The sequence below is a fragment of the Pinus tabuliformis genome, chromosome 3_1, assembly GCF_031772625.1.
Source record: "Pinus tabuliformis cultivar Carrire ecotype Pingquan chromosome 3_1, CPIR1, whole genome shotgun sequence".
Taxonomy (NCBI): Eukaryota; Viridiplantae; Streptophyta; class Pinopsida; order Pinales; family Pinaceae; genus Pinus; species Pinus tabuliformis.
This window is the reverse complement of record NC_142301.1, coordinates 177464466-177486445: the sequence shown is the minus strand read 5'-3', so window position 1 is coordinate 177486445 and position 21980 is coordinate 177464466.

Here is a 21980-nt window from a genome sequence, read left to right as displayed (position 1 = left end):
GACTTATGGAGTAAATATAAAAAAATGTTTTATTTTTTTACCATACCTCTCGTTTATTTATATTTTTATTAATTTACCATACCTCTTTTACAAATATGGTATTTGGCCCATAGGATTCACTTAAATAGAACCTCTTTCTTGAGCCTTCATAAACAGAGCAAGGGTTATGGACTAAATATAAAAAAATGTTTTATTTGTTTACCATACCTCTCGTTTATTTATATTTTTATTAATTTACCATACCTCTTTTACAAATATGGTATTTGGCCCATAGGATTCACTTAAATAAAACCTCTTTCTTGAGCCTTCATAAATAGAACGAGGGTTATGGACTAAATATAAAAAGAGGTTTTATTTACTTACCATGTGTCTAGTTTATTTATATTTTTATTTATTTACCATACCTTTTGAGTAAGTATAAAAAAACGTTTTATTTATTTACCATACCTCCACTTTACTTATATTTTTATTTGGTTACACCCTTGCATGTATATAAGGTGACTTATGGAGTAAATATAAAAAATGTTTTATTTATTTACCATACTTCTCATTTATTTATATTTTTATTAATTTACCATACCTCTTTTATAAATATGGTATTTGGGCCTTTGGCCGATAGGATTCACTTAAATAAAACTTATTCTTGAAAATGGGTGAATGGATTCACTTAAATAAAACCTATTCTTGAAAATGGGCGAATGGAAGGTTGTAACTCTTAATTTCAAGGGCTAAATTTACCATTTTTACCCTCTCCCTTAAAAGAAGGTGGGCTATTTGAGGTGATTTGTAAAAATGTACTATGATACAAAATAATCACCCACTAAAAATTTAAAACCCCTTAATTTCGCCCAAGGGTGAACATTCGCCTGTAAAATCACCCCTAAAAAAGACATCTTAGTGCACCAACATAACCAAATACAGATCAACTCTGAGGATGAAGATAAGACCACATTCACATGTCCTTGGGGTACCTTTTCTTATAGGGTTGTTGGGAAGTCTTAGTGTCTACGGATAAACTCTTAAACCCCTAGACTAGTAACTAAGTCTAGAACAACAATGCAAAGCATTCTCTACTTTTTCTATGACCAATAGATTAAATGAGAGGCAAAGAAGCCTACCTGAAGCTTTCACTTACTCCTTATCTCCCTTGACCAATTCTGTGGCTCCCTTACGTACTTAATCCACTTGAAAAGTACCTACACAGAGATAGAAGACAAACACCGATCAAAAAATATGATAATGATCTATTGATTAAACGTAGCATGGAATCAAGTACATAGTACATATATGAAAGCATCAAGGAATAACACAAGCATATGGAAAAAAATTTTTTTATTAGTAAAAGGAAGAGTTACAACCCAATTTGCTTGATTTAGTATCACTCCTCCAGTTCAATCCCATCCTCTCCTCATAACAAGCAAGACATTTTGACATCATTACAATACTTAAAATCAAATCAAGTCTCATACTAACAACATCTCCCTATAGTTCAATGATTTTCAGCCCTTGATCACTTAGATGACTAGTCTTTTTATAGGTGAATGAGGGAATTTATGCCATAAATGGTGATAATGAATGCCCTCCCAAACTTAGGATTTAGTTCCATGGAGGAAGGGATAAATGGATTGATGTTCCTTAACTCCCTACCTCATCCAAATTCGAGCTCAAAGGAGTAGATAAACTTGGGAAACTTCTAGATGCATCCAATGGATAAGAATATTCCCAAACCCCAATGAAATTTCACTCAAATTCGCCTAGTGCAGGCCAAAGACGGCTCAAGTGCGCTGCATAACACCCTAGCAGTGTACTTGACTGCATTGTAATGGACCCTAATGAAGGCCTGCCTGTGCTGATCTTCTTAGAGGCAGTTTTTGGATGATTTTAGTCATGGAACTTCTTGGGAAGCTAGGCATTCTAATGGTTGACTTCTTTAGGGCATGTAACAACTGAATTAGGGTTTGATGGGCCCTAATAGTACTGATCTGTAAGTCGAGGTTGATGTGCCCGAATGGATCTCTAACAGTTGCCCCCTAAAGCATGAAGTTGTAAATATGTATGTCGAGTGAAATGCTTTATCATGTGGAGAGGAAGTTTTGAAGCGAAAGGTGACCTACATCAATTACAATACGTATATCATGATAATTTGATTTTTTTCTCATGAACTCGCTGAGGGAAGGCATACCCATGCTCAACTTATAAACTTTCATTACATGTACAAATATAGTCGTCTACGGATAGAGACCCATGAATGGATGACAATGAATGTAAGGCCATTGTACATTTAATTTAGTACTCCTAAAAATATCGCAACTCGGATGGATGAAACTAGATCTGGCGTCTTCAATCCCGTTCAATATTTTTCTCAAGCACAAGTCTAACCATGTGAATAGATGATCTGAAGTCGAACATGGGAAGACATCATCTGATTACCAGCGAATGATGTAAGCTGTTAACAGACGCGAGCAGAATCACCGATAATGATAATGACCCTCAAGGTACTACAGTACATTTTACATGGTGTGAATAAATGATTTGATGTTGAACACAATATAAAGTCTTTCGGTCGAAGGCCAGTGATGTCAACCTATCGCCGGAGGTGAGAAACCTGCCATTGATGTATGCAAGCCTCAAGGTACTGAAGGGGTGTTTCTATGTCAACTTCTTGGATAATGTGCTAATGTCGACAAGAAGTAACTCGTCGCAGGAGGGCCTTGATGTATCCCACATCAACAACACAAAATGAGGTAAATGATTTTGGAGATGAAAAATTGACTGACGACGGAAGTTTAGGAATGGTGGTCATGAAAATGATGGTTTACGGTATTACAAAGGATGAAGTTTGAACTGAATGACTTATCTTGAACATGTCATTGACACTAAGATGAATTGGTAGCATTGACCCAAAACAAAGTAATGGATGGTATGATAGACCAACGGTGTGATAACCATCAAGCTGAATGACCCAACCCACATAGTCATGGTGATGAGGTGAAAGTGTTATGTTCAAGAGTGATTTGCTACCATAAATTGTTTTCCCCTTTTCCAATTTTCCCCAGTCATTGCTGACCAGTACCTCTTTATTTTTAATCAAGCTTGAGGAGGATATCATATGCTTGTTGTATAATTTCACCCTTTGGGTGAATCCATCGCTATTTGATGTTTTAACAAGTCTAGCGAAGGTGAAACTCGGTCTTGTCTAGATGGACAAGTTTGTTGCTATTTGATGTTTTTAATGAGTTTAACGAAAAAGATAACTCGGTCCTTTTCATGTTTAGAGAGATTGAAAAGGGACAAAAAGGAAACTCCAAAATTTATTTTTCATAGATTAATCTCTCAAGTCCGAAAAAGCGTAAAATAATACACTTGAGATATATCATTTCCAATCCGTTAACGAGCTGGAAAGGACAAGCACTCGACAATCTTTTCATGTTTAGAGACTCTGAAAAGAGCTTAAAGAGGAATCCATTTTGAGGAACGAGTGGTGTCTAGGGTAGCAACTGGTTCTGGTGATGTTGGAACTTCTCAAAACATGTTGATTTATGTGAAGAGGCTGGCTAATAAGACCACTCATTGCAACTGTTCCTCAAAAAGGGTAAAACAACCAAGTGAAAGCGTATGATTTGCCAAAGAGATGGTGGTGATGGAATGAAACAACCAAGTCTCATCTCACTAAAGAGGCTGATAGAATGGCAATCACGAGGGTTAAAATGGGAATGGGTTCATTTTTACACAAGCTTGAAATGAAAACCTATGCTTGAGATTGGTTTACATGCCCCCAGCATGATGAGAGGGAGAGTCTCCTGTAACCAGATGGAAGTCGTTGCGGTGAAGCAGGATGGTTATCCAACACATTTTCGGCTTCGTCCAGTAGGGACAAAGGTGAATGGGGTGATTCCCTTCACATAACCTACATGGAAACTTAACTTTACCACTAGGTACATGCCCCACTAGCTTCATTACATTCACCTAAGTAGACTACTCATGGCTATCACGTGGATGGAATGAAGGTTCTTTTATGAGATCAAGTGAAAGACTCGACTGGGATTTTACGTGATTTAATCAAAGACTCGACTTAGTACTTTTCTCCAGGGGACCTTATTTCATTTTCTAATGAGCTTGACACAAGACAAGGAACTCTGCTCAGATTCCTTGTTTATTTTTAACGAGCTTGACACAAGACAAGGAACTATGCTCATATTCCTTGTTTCATTTTTTTTAACGAGGTTGACACAAGACCAAGAACTATCCTCGTGGGGCTTGTTTCAATTTTACAAGGTTGACATAGTAAAAGAACTATCCTCATGGACCCTTGTTTCATTTTTTAACGAGGTTGACACAAGACCAGGAACTATCCTCATATCCTCGATTTCTTTTTTTAACGAGGTTGACACAAGACCAAGAACCCTCGTCATATCCTTGGTTTCATTTTTTAACAAGGTTGACACAAGACAATGAACTCTCCTCATGGACGTCTTTCATTTTTTAATGAGGTTTACATAGTAAAAGAACTATCCTCCAATCTTTCGATCACAACTCATAAGTAGTTATGAAGGAGAGATCTGGTTCCAATGCCCCCAGTACATGATGTACAACATCACTGAATTGATCGTCATTTGATGTAGGTATGGAACAGGTCTCCACATAATTAACCCATGGTAGGGATGATACCATTGGTACAAAAGGACCATCTAGGGAAGATTGTTGACTAGAAGCCATATTTGGATGGGGAAATGAAAGCTGGTCAATAGTGACAATCCTGCCTTCATGTGGGAAACAAATCACTCGAAAGTGTGTTGAAACAATAGCTCCCATGTCATAAACATAGTCACACCCTAGAAGTAAATTGTAATCTAAAGGGCCTGGGACTACCATCACGTTCAGATAAACGATTTTTCCTCCCAAAGTAATAGGTAACTGAGGGAGGATCCCTAATCGTTGACTAGTTCCTCTGTTAAAAGCCAACAGATTTTGGGTAACAGGCACAAGTGGTGGTGAACCGAGTGCTTGCCAAGTAGTTGAGGAAAGGATACTCATTGATGCACCTTCATCTATAATGGTGTGATATACAATCATATTACAAACTTCTACTATGATCTGGAAAGGCACATAGGAAGGAAGGCAGAATCCTACCAGTCAATACCAATCAAAGGAAGTGACTAGATTACTTGGAGGGGGTACCGTAGAAATGAGAAAATTAACCCCTTGAGTTACGAGAGAGGGAGGATTGTCCTCCTGCCTTTATGGAACAGGAGGACTGCCCCCAATCTCATTAGAATCTGAAGAAACAAAAAGAACTTGAGTGGTATCATATTCACTCTCTTCGGGAAAGGTACGATTAGCTGAAGGTGAAATTGGGTCAATTGTTACCTTGACCTGTTGATTTGGGTTAGGTATAGACTCATAGGATTCACTTTCAGAGAGAGTGGGTTTGACCGATAGTTGATTTTGGTTAGTCAATTCATCAACTAGTGAAGGATTTAGGGACAGTTTCCTGTAACCATATGGAAGTCGTTGTGGTGAAGTAGGACGGTTATCCAACACTTTTTTGGCTTCATCCAGATGGGGACAAAGGTGAATGGGGTGACACCCTTCACATAACTGTTGAGTCCCAAACCTGCATCTTCCCTATATACCTTTTCAACCTTCTTTTCCATTTATTTGATCCACCAAGCTGTCAAACCATTGCATATTAGTCTAAAAAGACCTTATGAAATGGTTTCCTAACTTTGTTTATGACTGCTGTTTGATTTAGATTTTTGTTCAAGCAGCTAAGGAAACTTGTCACTTTCCATAGCCATTTTGTTAAAGACTATGTTACAGGTGTCCAATGGAGAATCTGGCCACATGGGCAAGCTGCAAATGACATGTACATGGAGCGTGTCCCCTCAGTTCAGCCGAATCACTCACAAACAGCCATGGTCAAAGACGGTCAAAGGAGGGGTCAAACCAAGAGTTTTGCGGTGGCACAGCTCTGTTTTGCCACGTGAAGGTTTGCGTGGCAATATCCTCAATTTCCGAAGGTGTGCCAACGCCTGTGGATCAATCTGTGAACTGAATCGTGCAGCCACCACTCCATGGATTTATCTGTCATAATTACCATACCGCTAGATCTCACGCCGTGGAGATTTACGTGTCTGTTTGGCAGCATAGAATCTAGGAATTAGTTATAGCATTTTCACTTATAAATAACGCGTTATCAAACACTTGACAGTTAGCTTTTCATATGTAATCTTGACTATGTTTTACGAGCCACTGTATCGTGCTCTATTTCTATGTTTTTACTGCACTTTAATATATGAGAAGACGACATTCTTGAGTTCCATTTGTGACTGAGTATTGATTGGATCAGGTTGCAGAGGGCCCCTATACACCAAAGCCCTGTATCTTCTGTATAATTTCCCGCCTTCTTTCATTATGTTACTGCTTTTATAATTAGTTGCTTATATATATATTTCTTGATGTTTATAACTAACTGTTGTTCATCTTTTCCTTTTATGCTTTCTTATGGTTGCTAGCTGACCAATCTTTGTCTTTCAGGTTCTTGTAGGCAGCCCGAGAAAATTACATAGTTTTAATGACTACTGACATGAGATCATCTTTTCCTTTTTGCTGATTCATTTACTGAGTTTTAATTCCAGCATTGTCATTTCTTTCAGTTTTTCTTTGCTTATTTACTTTTCTGCCACTTAGATATCATATTACTCATCTGTTTATGATTTCCTTCCTATAGCCAAGCGACTCAATTAGTGAGGAATCTTTGATGTAGTATGATTTAGTTTGCTTTCCTGCAAGTTAGAGATTAAATTACTTATGCCATTTTCAAGAATTGAAATATGAATGAGTAGTTAAATCTTAGTTTCCTTTTATGCAATTTGATTTCCTGCAATTTAGATATCATATTACTCAGCTTGTTTATGATTACTTCCTATAGTCGGAGTGAGTCGAAAGGTGAAGGGTCAGAATGTGGGTTGAAATAGTGTGATTTAGTTTGCTTTGCTTTCAGTCTTTGAGTTGCTTTGAGTTCAGTTTTTATTTTCTTTTCATACAGCAGTAAGGATACTGGGCCATTGTCACTAGTTCACTGTTTTGGTACATTTATTTCCTTTTGAGAATTGATTTCATCACAATCAGTTTGAAACCTTCTTTTTGAGAACTTTAAAGTTTGGAAAATCATTGTAGAAATCACCATTACCATCCATACTTGAATCATTGTAGAAATCACCATTACCATCCATACTTGAATTTCAATTTCACCATCTCACACTAGGGAATCCACAGAAGATAAAACCAAAAACAAATCAAAAATTCAAAAACGACAAAGAGCTAAGAAATCGGTTATCTTGCATATACAGTGCAGTTCACTTCAGCAGTTTACGACTCCCGGATTGAAATTTTAAATAGCAATTTAGGACACACTAAATTGACCAAACATTTTGGCACCATTGCCAGGGAAGTGAAACTAGGTAGCCAATTTCTTAAAAAAAAAAAACAAGAAAATTTCAAGGAAGGAAAATTGATAACCTCTCAAAGTATGCTCTCCTCTTGCACTTAGTGTGAACTGGAGGATCAGAAAAGAGAGAGTTATTGGTTTAATAATTTCTTGAGTATGCTCTCTTCTTGCACCTAGAGTGACCTAGAAGATCAGAAAGAGAATTATTATCCCGACTTGAAGAAAAATAAAAAATGACATGCATAGAGCAAGAGATTCTAGGGGAAGGTTTTTAGCTAGGGCCAAGAGTTCGATTTTTACAACTCCATCTACTTCAAGGAATAGACAAGAGACACCTCCATCATCTCCAACTCACACTCCTAGCCTTAGGATTCCTGGAATTCAAGAGGCAGTAGTTGAATTAGGAGACTCTCCCACACCATCCATCAAATCTGAATTAGGAAAAGATCCTTTCTTTCCTTCTATAGGGAAACACATTGTAGTTGAAGAAGTAGAATCACCTGAAGAAGAAGAGGGAGAAATTCCTCCTCGTTCTCCATTAGTAGAGGAACCAGAGGACTCTGAAGTCTCTGAGGAAACTATCATGACAGAGGAAGTAGTAAACGGATTCGGTAGAGGTAGAGGTACAGGAGGAGGAGGAGGAAACAATGGAGGAGGTAGAGGTAACAATGGGGGAAATAGGGATGGAGATAACTCATTCAGATTTCCTATAGTCGATGAGGATTCTCGAGCAACAATGAAAAAAATCTCACCATCTGTCCTCCCAAACTTTCATGGGTTAAGAAATGAGGATCCTGAAACATTTCTATTTGAGTTTGAGGTCGTATGTCAAACTTATGATTATCTGGAAGACTCTCAAAAACTCAAATTGTTTCCTTCAACATTGAAAGGAGCTTCTTTGAAATGGTTCATGGGATTAGTCACTCAATCCATTAGGACTTGGAATGATATGAAACAAACATTTTTGGATAGATACCTGGACTATTGTATGCCCACCAATCACAAGGATGAGGTATTCAAAATGGTGCAAAGAGAAGATGAAAACTTAGAAGATTTACTTGAAAGATTTTAATACAACCTGAAAAGAGCAAAAATGAATAACTTAGATGAGGAAACCTTGAAAGCCCTTCTATTAAAATCCATTAGAGATGAATGGATAGATATTTTGAACATGATGGGAAAAGGAGATATATCTCAACTTCAACTTCATGATATAGCAGAGCTATGTGTCCATCTCTCAAGGGGAAAATCTAAAACTTGAAAAGGGCCTAGAGATACTTCTCTCATTAGAGCAAACAAATCTGCAACTGGATCAGTAAGTAGGGCTGAGATTGGCAACATGCTTAATGATTTCAAAACTGATATCTTAAAGAGTCTTAGTGAGCAACTAGACACCCTTAAAATACAAAACAAACAGAAAGCAGAAGCTGAAGCTTTGGCCATCTTTTGCCCAAAATGTAGAAAGAAACATGCTCTAAGGGAATGTCCCTTGGATGCAAAAGTTGTAGAAACATGTGTGATTTGTTCAGAAAACCATGAGACCAAGGATTGTCCTTCGATTCCTGGGCTCAAAGCTGTATTTCAAGAAGATCCAAATACAATTGAGTCTCTTTGTTTTGTTGCAAGGAGACCTTGGCAGGGGCAACAAAACCAAGGGTTTAACAACTCTATGAACTTTCAAACCCCACCAAATTGGAATCCTTGGCAACAACCTTGGTCCCAACCTCAAAATCCTTTTCAATCATGGGTACAAGGTATGCAAAATCCTTATGGGAGATTTGCTCAATTTTATCAATATCCTCCATCTTTTCAAAACCAACAAGCTCCACAACTTCCAAATCAAAATCCACAACTATCATTGCCATTTCCACAACAACAACGACCTTCTCAATAGAATCCAAATTCTCAACTCTTGCTTCCATTCCAACAGAAGACAAATCAATTACCTTCCCAACCATTGCCGAACCCCAGCAATAAAAACCCTCAAAATGCTTACATGGTAGAAGGACAACAATTTCCTACCTATATGATTGTTCCTCTCAATGATGTACAACTCAGATCTGGTAGATTTTTAGATAAGCCTTCTATAGATGCTCAAAAGCAAAGCATTTCTGAGGAAGATTCTATTGAAGCCAATAAAGGTTCTGAAGCATCTCTTCAAAACCCAAGCATTCAAAAAGAAAAAGAAAAAGAGTCAACCCCCACAACTCCTATAGTTGAGCAACCTGCATCTTCATCCACACCTCCTTTTCTTGAAAGATTACAAAACAATGTAAACTTTGAAGCGGGAACTGATACTGTTACCCGTTTTGTAGAGGTGGCAAAAAAATGACCCGATTTTCAAAAGTGTTGATGCAGAATACACATGTTTTTTTTAGAACATGGTTTTTGGAACTTTAATTTTTTTCATGTGCATTAAGTTTTAGAATGGTAGTGAATGGTAGTGATTTTCAGCCTGATTTTAAAAACTGAGTATTCTGCATCACACCCTTTTTTTAAAAGACCTATTTTTTGACTTTAAATTTTCTAGTGTGTGAAATGTAAAAAATTATTTTCTAAATTTGATAGCTTTTGAAGTCGTCATTGTATTCATATTTTCTTGTTCTCTATCTTAATTTTTTTTTTTTTTAGTGGGGTTTTTATTGTTTTGCGTTTTTAAATTAGAAAGTTGATAGTTTGAATTTTAGATAATCTACATATTTAGACATCCTTAATTAATTTTTCAATCCACATGAAATAATTGTTTCTAAAAAACAACATTTTTTAACAATGGACATAAAAAATAACCATTTTTAACATAAATATAACAAAAAACTAAACGTTTTGATAATTTTTTGCTAGAATTAACATGTCAAAATCACAATTTTTGTACAAAAATATTAACTAAAAATGGTCAAATAATAGTTTTTTTTATGAATTTCATGTCAAAAAAATAATAATAACAACTTTTTTTTTCAAAAAATAATAATTAACTTAAAAATCAATGCGAAAATCACAGTTGTGCTCTCTCTTTCTTTCACATACCAGACTCTTGATGGAAATTTCACCTCTTTTGAACTTTTTCAATCTGAGATTAGCTTCTTATCACTTAAAGAACTTGAAATATTTGTAGGCATGAGCTCAGGTGGAGTTTGTTCACCAATGTTTTTTGAAGATACACCTTTAAGATAGCTTAATATGCCAAGTGACTAATTTCACGTCTTTCGTTATTGGTTGAGAACTTTTTTTCGATATATTCCATACCAACCTGCACACTTTTCTATGGGAATAACACCTCTTCTCCCTGCATGCCTACTTTTCTCTGTCCCTAGTCCCTACACTTCTCCTCCCATCTTCACATGATTTTTTTTTTTTGTTGAAATTATATATTGTCATAATGTGGCTAAGCATACCGATAAAAAGTCGCAAAAAAATGTTAAATCTATACACCATCATATTTTTAATAGAAGAGATGTAAGGAATTAATATCTCACTATGGATAAAAAAATTAAAAAACGAAACCATCTAGTAAATAGGTAAATTACAAAGAAATGTGATAATCAATCCTCTAAAGACAATCACTAAACTAACATTACATTTTATGTAATAATTTTTTTTAACTTTATTCCATTTTATTTTATGGATATTTTAATATATTATAAGATTGGTTGGTATTTCAGAGTTAAATAACATGCATGTTTTCTTAAGGTTATCTTCATTATCATAATTAGAGTTTGAATATCCATACTTCATGTCTTACAATTATTTTTTATATTTTTATCAACCCATCCAATGTACTAATATATTTTAAATGGTCACGGGAAGATCATTTCAACGAGAACGTTGAGAACGATTACCATGGGTTCGAGACACAGAATATTTTATCCACTCCAGTATTTTGGTGGTATGTGATGAATGTTTATTGCCAAGATAGCTTAATATGCCAAGTGACTAATTTCATGTCTTTTGTTATTGGTTGAGAACTTTTTTCGATATATTCCATACCAACCTGCACACTTTTCTATGGGAATAACACCTCTTCTCCCCGCATGCCTACTTTTCTCTGTCCCTAGTCCCTACACTTCTCCTCCCATTTTCACATGAATTTTTTTTGGTTGAAATTATATATTGTCATAATGTGGCTAAGCATACCGATAAAAAGTCGCAAAAAAATGTTAAATCTATACACCATCATATTTTTAATAGAAGAGATGTAAGGAATTAATACCTCACTATGGATAAAAAAAATTAAAAAACGAAACCATCTAGTAAATAGGTAAATTACAAAGAAATGTGATAATCAATCCTCTAAAGACAATCACTAAGCTAACATTACATTTTATGTAATAACTTTTTTTAACTTTATTCCATTTTATTTTATGGATATTTTAATATATTATAAGACTGGTTGGTATTTCATAAATAACATGCATGTTTTCTTAAGGTTATCTTCATTATCATAATTAGAGTTTGAATATCCATACTTCATGTCTTACAATTATTTTTTATATTTTTATCAACCCATCCAGTGATTTCTCTTGTAAAGTGGCATTTGAGCAAATGACGAAGAAAATTTAGCTTCGATGCAATCCTTTAAAACTCACCTTCATTGCAGAAAATTACATGAAAAGTCCGCATAGAAAACTTTTTATCTGTAATGAAGAAGTTCAAGATGGACAAAGCTATTGCAGAATTTCACGATAAGCACATCAAGACAAAGAACTTGGTGCCTAAACGCTCAATTTGCAGTCATTTCATAGCTAATCGAAGGTTTAACGATATTTAAATCAAAACTTTGAAGTAATTGCAGCGTACAGTGGAAAAATGGAAATTCGTGAATGAAACCTCATATTTTTTTTAATATTTATGTCCAACAATTGCACGATCTCTGTTTTGCAGATCACCTCGGCGGCAGCGGAACCCCCAGACCGCCCCGCCCCGCCCGACCCGTGGCGGGTCGATTCCGGGAATCGACCCGCCGCCGGTCGGGCGGGGCGGGGCGGCCCGGGGGTGCCGCTGCGTGGAATTGGTAATGTGGATTTGGTAATGTGTGGGCTATATTTTGAATTAAGTTCGTTAAGAGTCCGTGTTGCGCAATTCCCAAACTGTGTGTGTTTATCGAATTCAAACCCTGTGCAGTTCTTGTAGTTTCCATGTAGTGGATATTGTATATTTTCCCAGAAGAAATGAGAGTTTATTGAGGGTTTGATGTCTTGTTTTGTGTTGAAGCTGGAGAGGAGTGAGCTAGTTGAGGTGGCTTCGAGGAAATTCTACCTCCGCTACCTGTTGAGATAACACATAGTGAATAGGAAAATCTTAACCCGAGTTGCAAGAAAATGGCCCAGTCCATTTCTCAATCTATGAACCCAAACTCTCGGCAAGTTCCAGTAAAGAATGACGTGTTGAAGAATTGGAGGAGATCGGTACATGAGAGAAATTGGGTGCATTGATAATTCACAAGTAATGAAAGTAAGAAAAAACTCAAATTCCCCCAATTCAAGCATTTGGGCTTCAATATAAAATAGGCATAAGGAATAGTGCTTGAATCCTAGAGTTTGTTGGAACCTGGCATAAGAAAGATGCATCCATCCGCCATTTCTATTATTATGTAATAAGATAAATTTGGTGCACTCATAATTCGAGAGCAATGAAGGGAGACAAAAACTCAAATTCCTCGAATTCAGGTTCGCGCTTTAATTTAAAATAGACTTTAAGGAATACTGCATGAACGCTCGAGTTTGTTGGGACCTGGAATGGGAGAGCTGGACTCATGTGTCTGAGCCCTTAAGTTAACAAATGGTGGAGATTGTTCAATGTGGGACCATACTCGAGCCTTCAGGACAGAAAAAATTTGAGTGCAAGGACAGAAGATCCAACCGAGTACTCAAGGTTTACATCGCCCCTGACCATATTTATTTTATTTGGTAAGTCCGAGACATTTGAATCCGATCAAACTTTTGTACACGTCCCTAATCAGGGACAGTAGAAAATGTCAAATCATAGTTTTGAGCAGAGGAAATTACAGCTGCAAAATTATTATCATTTCACCAATGGAAAATTAAATTTCTTAATCAATTATCTGCCCACGGCGTTAATTGATCAATGAAATTTCCCAGCTACGAAATTTGTTAACTGTTAGGTACGTGATGATTTTGACAATGGAACCTCCAGAGCGGCGGGTCGATTCCCGGAATCGACCCGCCGCCGGGTCGGGTGGGGCGGAGCGGCCCGGGGGTGGCGCTGCGCGGCGGCGGCGCCGCGCAGCGCCACCCCCGGGCCGCTCCTCCCCGCCCGACCCGGCGGCGGGTCGATTCCGGGAATCGACCCGCCGCTCTGGAGGTTCCATTGTCAAAATCATCACGTACCTAACAGTTAACAAATTTCGTAGCTGGGAAATTTCATTGATCAATTAACGCCGTGGGCAGATAATTGATTAAGAAATTTAATTTTCCATTGGTGAAATGATAATAATTTCGCAGCTGTAATTTCCTCTGCTCAAAACTATGATTTGTTCAGCCATTACAGTATCATTCGACTCATCAATGGAAGTCCCAAACAGTTCAGTTGTGCTCATTTGATGAAGCATAATAGAGTTGGAAGTGGCATCATTGGTCATTTTGGCATTCACACTGTCGATTATATGCTGACCCATTTCTTCAATACGTTCCAATCGTTCCTTAAAACCCTCGGACTCCGCGTTTAGCTTTTGGACATCGAGGACGAGACCGGCCAAGCTTTGGGTGAGCAAGAAATCGTTGATTTTCTTTTCTACTTTTAGGATCTGCTTTCCATATCGATATTTTCTGTATATATTAAAACTACTCACTCTCTCTAATTTCTTGACAAGGTGAACGCAAAGTTTATAAATAATTATGGTCAAGAGGCTCCATTGTCAAAATCATCACGTACCTAACAGTTAAACCCCGTGATATATACAATGTATATGCGTCCGGACATAGCCGAACAGGCAACAGATCTCTTCGCAAATAAACGGAATTATTATCAAATTAAAAGTTGGCGGTAAATGTTTACCTCCCTAGCTCGACAAAATATAAGGCGGAAGCTTTTTATGTAATAATTCAATTAAAAATGACCACACATATATATATATCTTCACACTATAAAGTTCATATTGGACAGCTACGTGTCCAAAAAATTTATGGTTGATGTGATCAACGAACTATTGGTGCTTTATAAATATTGAAGACGATGGGTTGCGGAATAGATACGAACGAGAAATCGGAGTGTATTTTTTGCGTGTTCACTTGTTTTCCCTTTTTGACCATTAAAACTGTGCAAGGAGCATTCTCATGTACTTTTGCATGGCTACACAAGTTTTTATATGAAAGTTAGAAGATGAGGATGGCATCTCTGAAAACACATTTATGTTAATATAATTATGATAGGGTGTCAAAATTTTAATTAATGCAGGTAGAAATTTAACAAGTAATTATGTTTATATTTTATTTTTAATCAAATTAATTAATTAAAAATTGTTATATAAATATGTTGTATGAATATGAATTATTATTTTTTGGGCATGAATATGAACTATGATTTTTTAGACATGTAGTATTAGTAAGTCATTGTATTAATATATGATATTGTAATGAACTTTGTTTTTAAGAATAGATTGTTACGTGTTTTCTTTTTCTAATTTTAATGTTTAACTCATATATTAATTATTGTTACAATAATAATAATATTAATAATAAAGTTATAATATAGTTAATTTTTATAATTTTGGTGATGTGAGATGTATCACGAGATAAGTGTTTTGGTGCCTAAGGAAACAAGATACTACTTTTTGTTTTTATGATATAAATGTAATTTCATGAATGTGTTTTGCCATTTATACATAAAACTTGAATAAATTGTTAATTTTATTATTTAATTTTAAAATAGGTTTGTAACAACATTAATCAATGAAATTGTATTTATTCAAATTGAAAATTTATTTGGTGCCTCTTTACTAAATCAAGAGTTCACTTCAAACCTTTGATCTCTAATCCCTCAATCCAATGTAGAACAATGGGTAAGAATACAATAGCCAACCACAATCACAAACTACCAACAATAGCCAACCACAATCACACACTACCAACATGTCATTGCTATTTTTTACTTCTTTTCACCTTTCTTTAATTATAAAAATCCAATCAACAAAGTAAAGTTCCAATTAAGTGTGTCTATCCTCCTCTTCTTCTTCTTTCTTTTTGGTCGACATTTATCAACGTAGGCTTCTCTATCATATGACCTATCCCTATCAACCTAGATTTCTCTATCAAATGACCTATTCCTCTACCCATTGTTTTGACGTTGGTTCATGTTATATGATAAATACTTTGGGCATGTCTCTTGCATCTTGCATGATACACAAACTTGCATCTTGATTCCGGGAATCGACCCGCCGCCGGGTCGGGCGGGGCGGGGCGGCTCGGGGGTGGCGAGGGAGGGCGGGGTGGGCCGGGAGGGGGAGGGGGAGGGGGAGGGGGAGGGAGGGGGGTGGGGCGGCCCGGGCGGGGGGGGCTGGGGGGGGGGGGGGGGGGGGGAGGGAGGGGGGTGGGGTGGCCCGGGCGGGGGGGGGGGGGGAGGGGGAGGGAGGGGGGTGGGGTGGCCGGGCGGGGGAGGGAGGGGGAGGAGGGTGGGGCAGCCCGGGCGGGGGGCCGCGGGGGGGAGGGGGTGGCCCAAAATGATATTCTACCAGAAACATTAATGTGTTTTTTCCTTAAAATTTAACTTTGTTTGAGACATAAAAAATTGGTTTTATTAGCATTTTTTAAAAAGTATGAAAATTGACCCTAAAAACAAAATCATTATTCCAGTATCAACACTTTCGTTCTGAAGCTATATTTTGCAGGAAAATTTCGTAGAAAATTTCGTAGTCACTGCCATTTTTAAAATAGCCGCAAAATTGACACCTAAAAAATAAATCATTATTCCAGTATCAACACTTTCGTTCTGAAGCTATATTTTGCAGGAAAATTTCGTAGAAAATTTCCTAGTCACTGCCATTTTTAAAACAGCCGCAAAATTGACACCTAAAAAAAAAAACATCGTTCCAGTATACACACTTTTCGTTTTGAGCACTGTTTTTGTGGTTTTTTTGGGGTTTTTGGGCCAGAGTTCCCGTTTTGAGTTTATAGTTCCCGTTTCAAAGTTTACATTGTTACAAATTGACAAAGGGGTGGAAAAACAAATCTTGTTGCCTGACTATGATTTCCTAGATGAATTAAAGAATGTCTGTATCAAGATTCCCTTGTTACAAGCCGTTAGATAGATTCCTATTCTAGCAAAAACAATAAAGGAGTTGAGTCTTAAAAGACCAGGAAGGAAACCAAGAGATACAAGAAGAATCCACCTGGTAGGAAAAATTGCGGATATCATGATGGGAAAAATTACTATGCAGAAGTATGTAGATCCCGGTAGTCCAATTGTCAAAACACATATCAATGGGGTAGAAATTCCAAATACTTTGATTGATTTAGGGGCTGCTATCAACATTATGAGTAGACAGACTATAGAACAGCTGAAACTTCCTAATCTTCTTTTTACACCTACTTTACTGCAACTTGCAGATTGATCGATTATCAAACCAGATGGTGTATTAGAAGACATTTCGGTCTCCTTAGACTCTTGGGAATATCTAGTAGATTTTATGATTTTAACTCCCAAGAGTAATTTAGGAGGACACCCTCTCATCTTAGGAAGACCTTGGCTAGCCACAGCTGATGCTTTTATCAGTTGTAGGTCTGGGGATATGTATATTTTTGATGGTAATTTGACAAAGAAATTCAATCTGTATCCTCCAGAAAAAGAAATTACAGAAATAGGAGATAATGAGTGGGTTGATGATGAGGATACTATACAACTTGTCTTTACCATTTCTGAAATCAGTGAAGATAGTCAAATTCTAAACACATTAGAAAAATTTGAAACATCTTCAGAATATGACCACACACAATTTTAGTTAGATTCTGACATTGAGTATCTATCATCTCGACAAATGTCTCTTTTCTCTATGGAAGATTTTGGTAGTTCCGCCATTGAGATCTTTCTAGGTAAAACATTGAATACCAACAAAAACTTGGAAAAATAACTACAGGGAGAGCTAACCAAAATGTTGCAAAAACATTCTACTGCATTTTCATGGGAGTATACCGATATGAAAGGTATTGACCCTAAGACTTGCATTCATCACATCTATATCGAGGAAAATAGTAGACCAATCAGACAACCTCAGAGAAAGATGAATTCAAACCTTAGGGAGATAGTGAAAGAAGAGCTCCAAAAACTACTCAATGTAAACTTCATTTATCCAATTTCAGATAGCCGATGGGTTTCTCCTTTTGTTATAGTACCTAAATAGAATGGTAAATGGAGGGTATGCATTGATTACAGGGAATTGAACAAAGCAACTTTGAAGGATCACTTTCCTTTACCCTTTACCGATCAGGTCTTAGATACTTTAGCAGGCAAAAAGTATTTTTCATTTTTGGATGGTTTTAGTGGCTATAATCAGATTCAGGTAGCACTTGAAGATCAAGACAAGACCACATTTACTTGTCCATGGGGAACTTTTGCTTACCGAGTACTTCCTTTTGGATTATGTAATGCACCCGCAACATTTCAAAGGGCAGTACTAGGAATCGTTTCTGATCTAATCCATGATTGTGTAGAGGTTTATATGGATGATTTTACAGTTTATGGTAATTCATTTTAAGAGGAATTAGAGAATTTGGAAAAAGTCCCTATAAGGTGTAAAGAAACAAACCTTTCATTGAGTCATGAAAAATGCTTTATGATGTTTACTAAAGGTATTGTTTTGGGACATCATATTTCGGGGGATGGGATTAAAGTTGATAGATCAAAAGTTGAAGTCATCTCCAAGTTGCCTATTCCAAGTTGTCAGAAAGATGTTAGAAGTTTTCTTGGATTTACTGGATACTATAGAAGATTTATTGAAAACTTCACCAAAATAGCATCTTCACTCTTCAAATTACTTACAAAAGACTGTGAATTCAAATGGGACCCTGATTGTCAATCTGCATTTGAAACTTTGAAAACAAGAATATCTGAAGCACCCATTTTGAGAGGGCCAAATTGGAAACTTCCTTTCCATATTTCTATAGATGCTTCAGATACAGCTCTAGGAGCTATGTTGGGTCAAAAGGATTTAGTTCCTTATGCCATTTACTACACCAGTAGAAATTTGACTCCCACCGAGTTAAACTATACTGTGACTGAAAAAGAGTTCTTAGCTGTTGCTCATGCAATCAATAAGTTTAGACATTATATGACAGGCTATGAAACTTTTGTCCATACTGATCATTCTGTAATTAGATATCTAATGAAAAAACCTGTTACTAATGGCAGAGTTACAAGATGGCTCTTACTTTTACAAGAATTCAATATTACTGTGTTGGATAGACCAGAGAAACAAAATACAGTAGCTGATTTCTTGTCTAGAATCCAAAATACTAACGAAGATTCTCTTGTAGAGGATAAGTTTCTAGATGAATATTTATTTGCAGTAACTACTAAGACTTCTTGGTATGCAGACATTGCTAACTATTTGGTTATAGGGAAGCTACCTCCACATTTATTTCCTAGTGAAAAAAGAAGAATTATTCAGGAGAGTTCGAATTATTCATGGATTTCTAATGAATTGTTTAAAACGGGGCTAGATTGTGTGATCAGAAGATGTGTTTGGGAAGATGAAATGCCTGACATCCTTAAGGCATGTCATGATGAACCATGCAGTGGAAACTTTGTTGACAAAATGACGGCCTATAAAATCCTTTCTTTAGGATATTATTGGCCTTCCGTCTTCAAAGATACAAAACAATATGTCAGAAGGTGTGACAGCTGCCAAAGAGTTGGGAGACCGACTCTTTCAAATGAAATGCCATTACAACCGCAGGTACTCATCGAACCCTTTGAAAAATGGGCTTTAGATTTCATTGGACCCATTAATCTACCATCTAAACAGAAGAAGTATATATTGGTATACACTGATTATGTCACTAAATGGGTAGAAGCCAAAGCATTGCTTTTTGCCACTGAAAATTCAGTTGTTCATTTTCTTTATGAGGATATTTTTACTCGTTTTGCTGTCCCAAGAGAAATTGTGACAGATCAGGGAAGTCGATTTACATCTAACTTGATGGAGAAGCTGATGGAAGAATACAAAATCAAGCACCGAAAATCTACTCCTTACCATCCGCAAGCAAATGGCCAAGTGGAGTCTACAAACAAAGTTCTTGAGAGCATCATCAACAAAATTGTCCATCTACACAGAAGAGCTTGGGCAGAGAGGCTTCCTAAAGCCTTGTGGGCCTACAGAACTACATGGAGGAACACAACAGGGCATTCTCCCTATGAACTTTTTTGTGGGAAAGAAGTCCTGCTCCCCATTGAATTTCATGTCAAGACTTTCAAGATGGCAGTTCAGTTGGGGATGAATCTATCAGAAGCCCAAAAGCACAGAATGGAGCAGCTGAATGAGCTAGATGAGATCAGACAAGAAGCAATTCTAAGAACTGATCTAGTTCAACATCAAAGAGCTAAGTGGCATGACAGATACATCAAAGAGAAAAAGTTTCAAGAGGGAGATTGGGCACTACTGTTTGATTCCAAGTTTAAAGACTTCAAAGGAAAATTTCAGACTCATTGGCTTGGGCTATATGAGATTGAAAAAATCTTTAGCAATGGAGCGGTAAGAATCAAGACCATTGATGAATTTCAAACTCCTCTCATTGTGAATGGCCACCGATTGAAAATTTATCATAAGCCACTCTCAAAAGAGGAATTTGTCAAAATGTTTCAAGAGAATTCTGCAATAAGGCTGGTGAAGAAGAATTCTTCTTCCCCACCAGCCTAGCCTTTGTTTCTTTCAGTTAAAAAAAAAAAAAAATTGTATAAGACTGAAAACCAATCACAGATTGGCGGTCTTATACAGAAAATGTAGAGTGAAAATCAGGGACACCTGACACTCTATATTTTCCAAAAAAAAATCTCTTCTCTCCTTATTTTTCCATCTTCACTCCACCTCATTTGCCATTCCACTCCATCTCCATCTCATTTTCATTTCACTTCACTCCGCTTCACTTTCACTCCATTCCACTCATTTCATTTTCATTTCATCAATAAAAGTCCCTTTCAGGACTATTTTCACTCAGTTAGTTATTATCTAACTATCTTTGTTCAGCTAAGAGGGTGTTGTGCAGTTTCCGCAGCTGGTAGCAGTTTCCGCAGCTAGAAGCAGTTTCCGCAGCCAGAAGCAGTTTCCACAGCCACCACTCTGTTTTTCAAATTCACAGTCAAAATGTTAGTGCAATAATCATGAAAATGTAGGTGTAATTGAGCATATGTTATGAAGACATGGAGCATCTCCAAGACATCAAGGAAGAGTAATTGGTTAAAAGCTATGAGCAAGAAATGACAAGGTTTCCAAAGGTATGAGCAAATTTTTTTAATCAAATAGCAATTAAAGTCATGATTATGCATAGTTATCAAACCATTAAAGCTCTACTATGTGCAATGATCGGTACGATAGCTCCATTACCCACTCCCATTCTACGATATTATTCCGCACACCATGCATTCATTTCTTAACGGTCTCATGATTGATTTTCAGGTTTAAACTCATAGTCGACTGCACTTTCATTTACCACCTGTACTCATGAGATGTGACCTATCCCATTACGGCTCCTCTCCACCGCATTTTCCATAGCCATCCATTAAAACGTGTAATATTTCGTACGCAGCCATTTAAATAAAAAATCTCAACCTCACTCCATTCCTTTACCATTCGATTAAGACCATCCTCTTCACATACGTCCGCATTTCATCTTTTGAACTCATTTGCGGCTGCTCATCCACTGTTTCACATGTAATCCCGAAGCATTCCCATTACCTGCTATCCATCTACCGATTGCAGCCACTGCATTTTACCATAAACCCTGCAACCGAGCCACCTTCCCTCTGCTAAACCCTCACATGAAAATGAATTTTCAGTTGAAATTCAAAACAGAGGAAGGAATGGGAAAATTACTAAGGTCAGAACTAGAAGGACTGAAATATTTAGAAGGTTACCCTCAAGCAAAAGATTTGCTAAAGAAAGCCAAATGGTTACGCTTCATCCAAAAGTTTAAGGGATATAATAAAGAGGTAACCAAAGCTTTTGCATGGTCTTTCGATGGCCAAATGGTGGAGATTGGAGACTTGAAGCTCACGGTGACTGAAACAACAGTAGCAGCTGCCACAGGCTTACCCCAGGAAGGTGAGCGATGGTTCAAAAACAAAAGCGTGGATGAACAGGCATAGAGAATTATGCTAAGAAACCCAGGTATGGACACCACTGTGCTTACAAAAGGAATTCCTGTTCATGCATTGAGAAAAGAATGGGCCAGTCTACTGTTAGTTATCCAAAAATTTATCACTTGGAAAGGACGCTTTGGTTCAATTTATATGTACCATGCTAGATTGTTGATGGATTTCTTAGAGAGTCAAACTCCTAATTTGCCTTATTTCTTACTGTTGAGTTTGA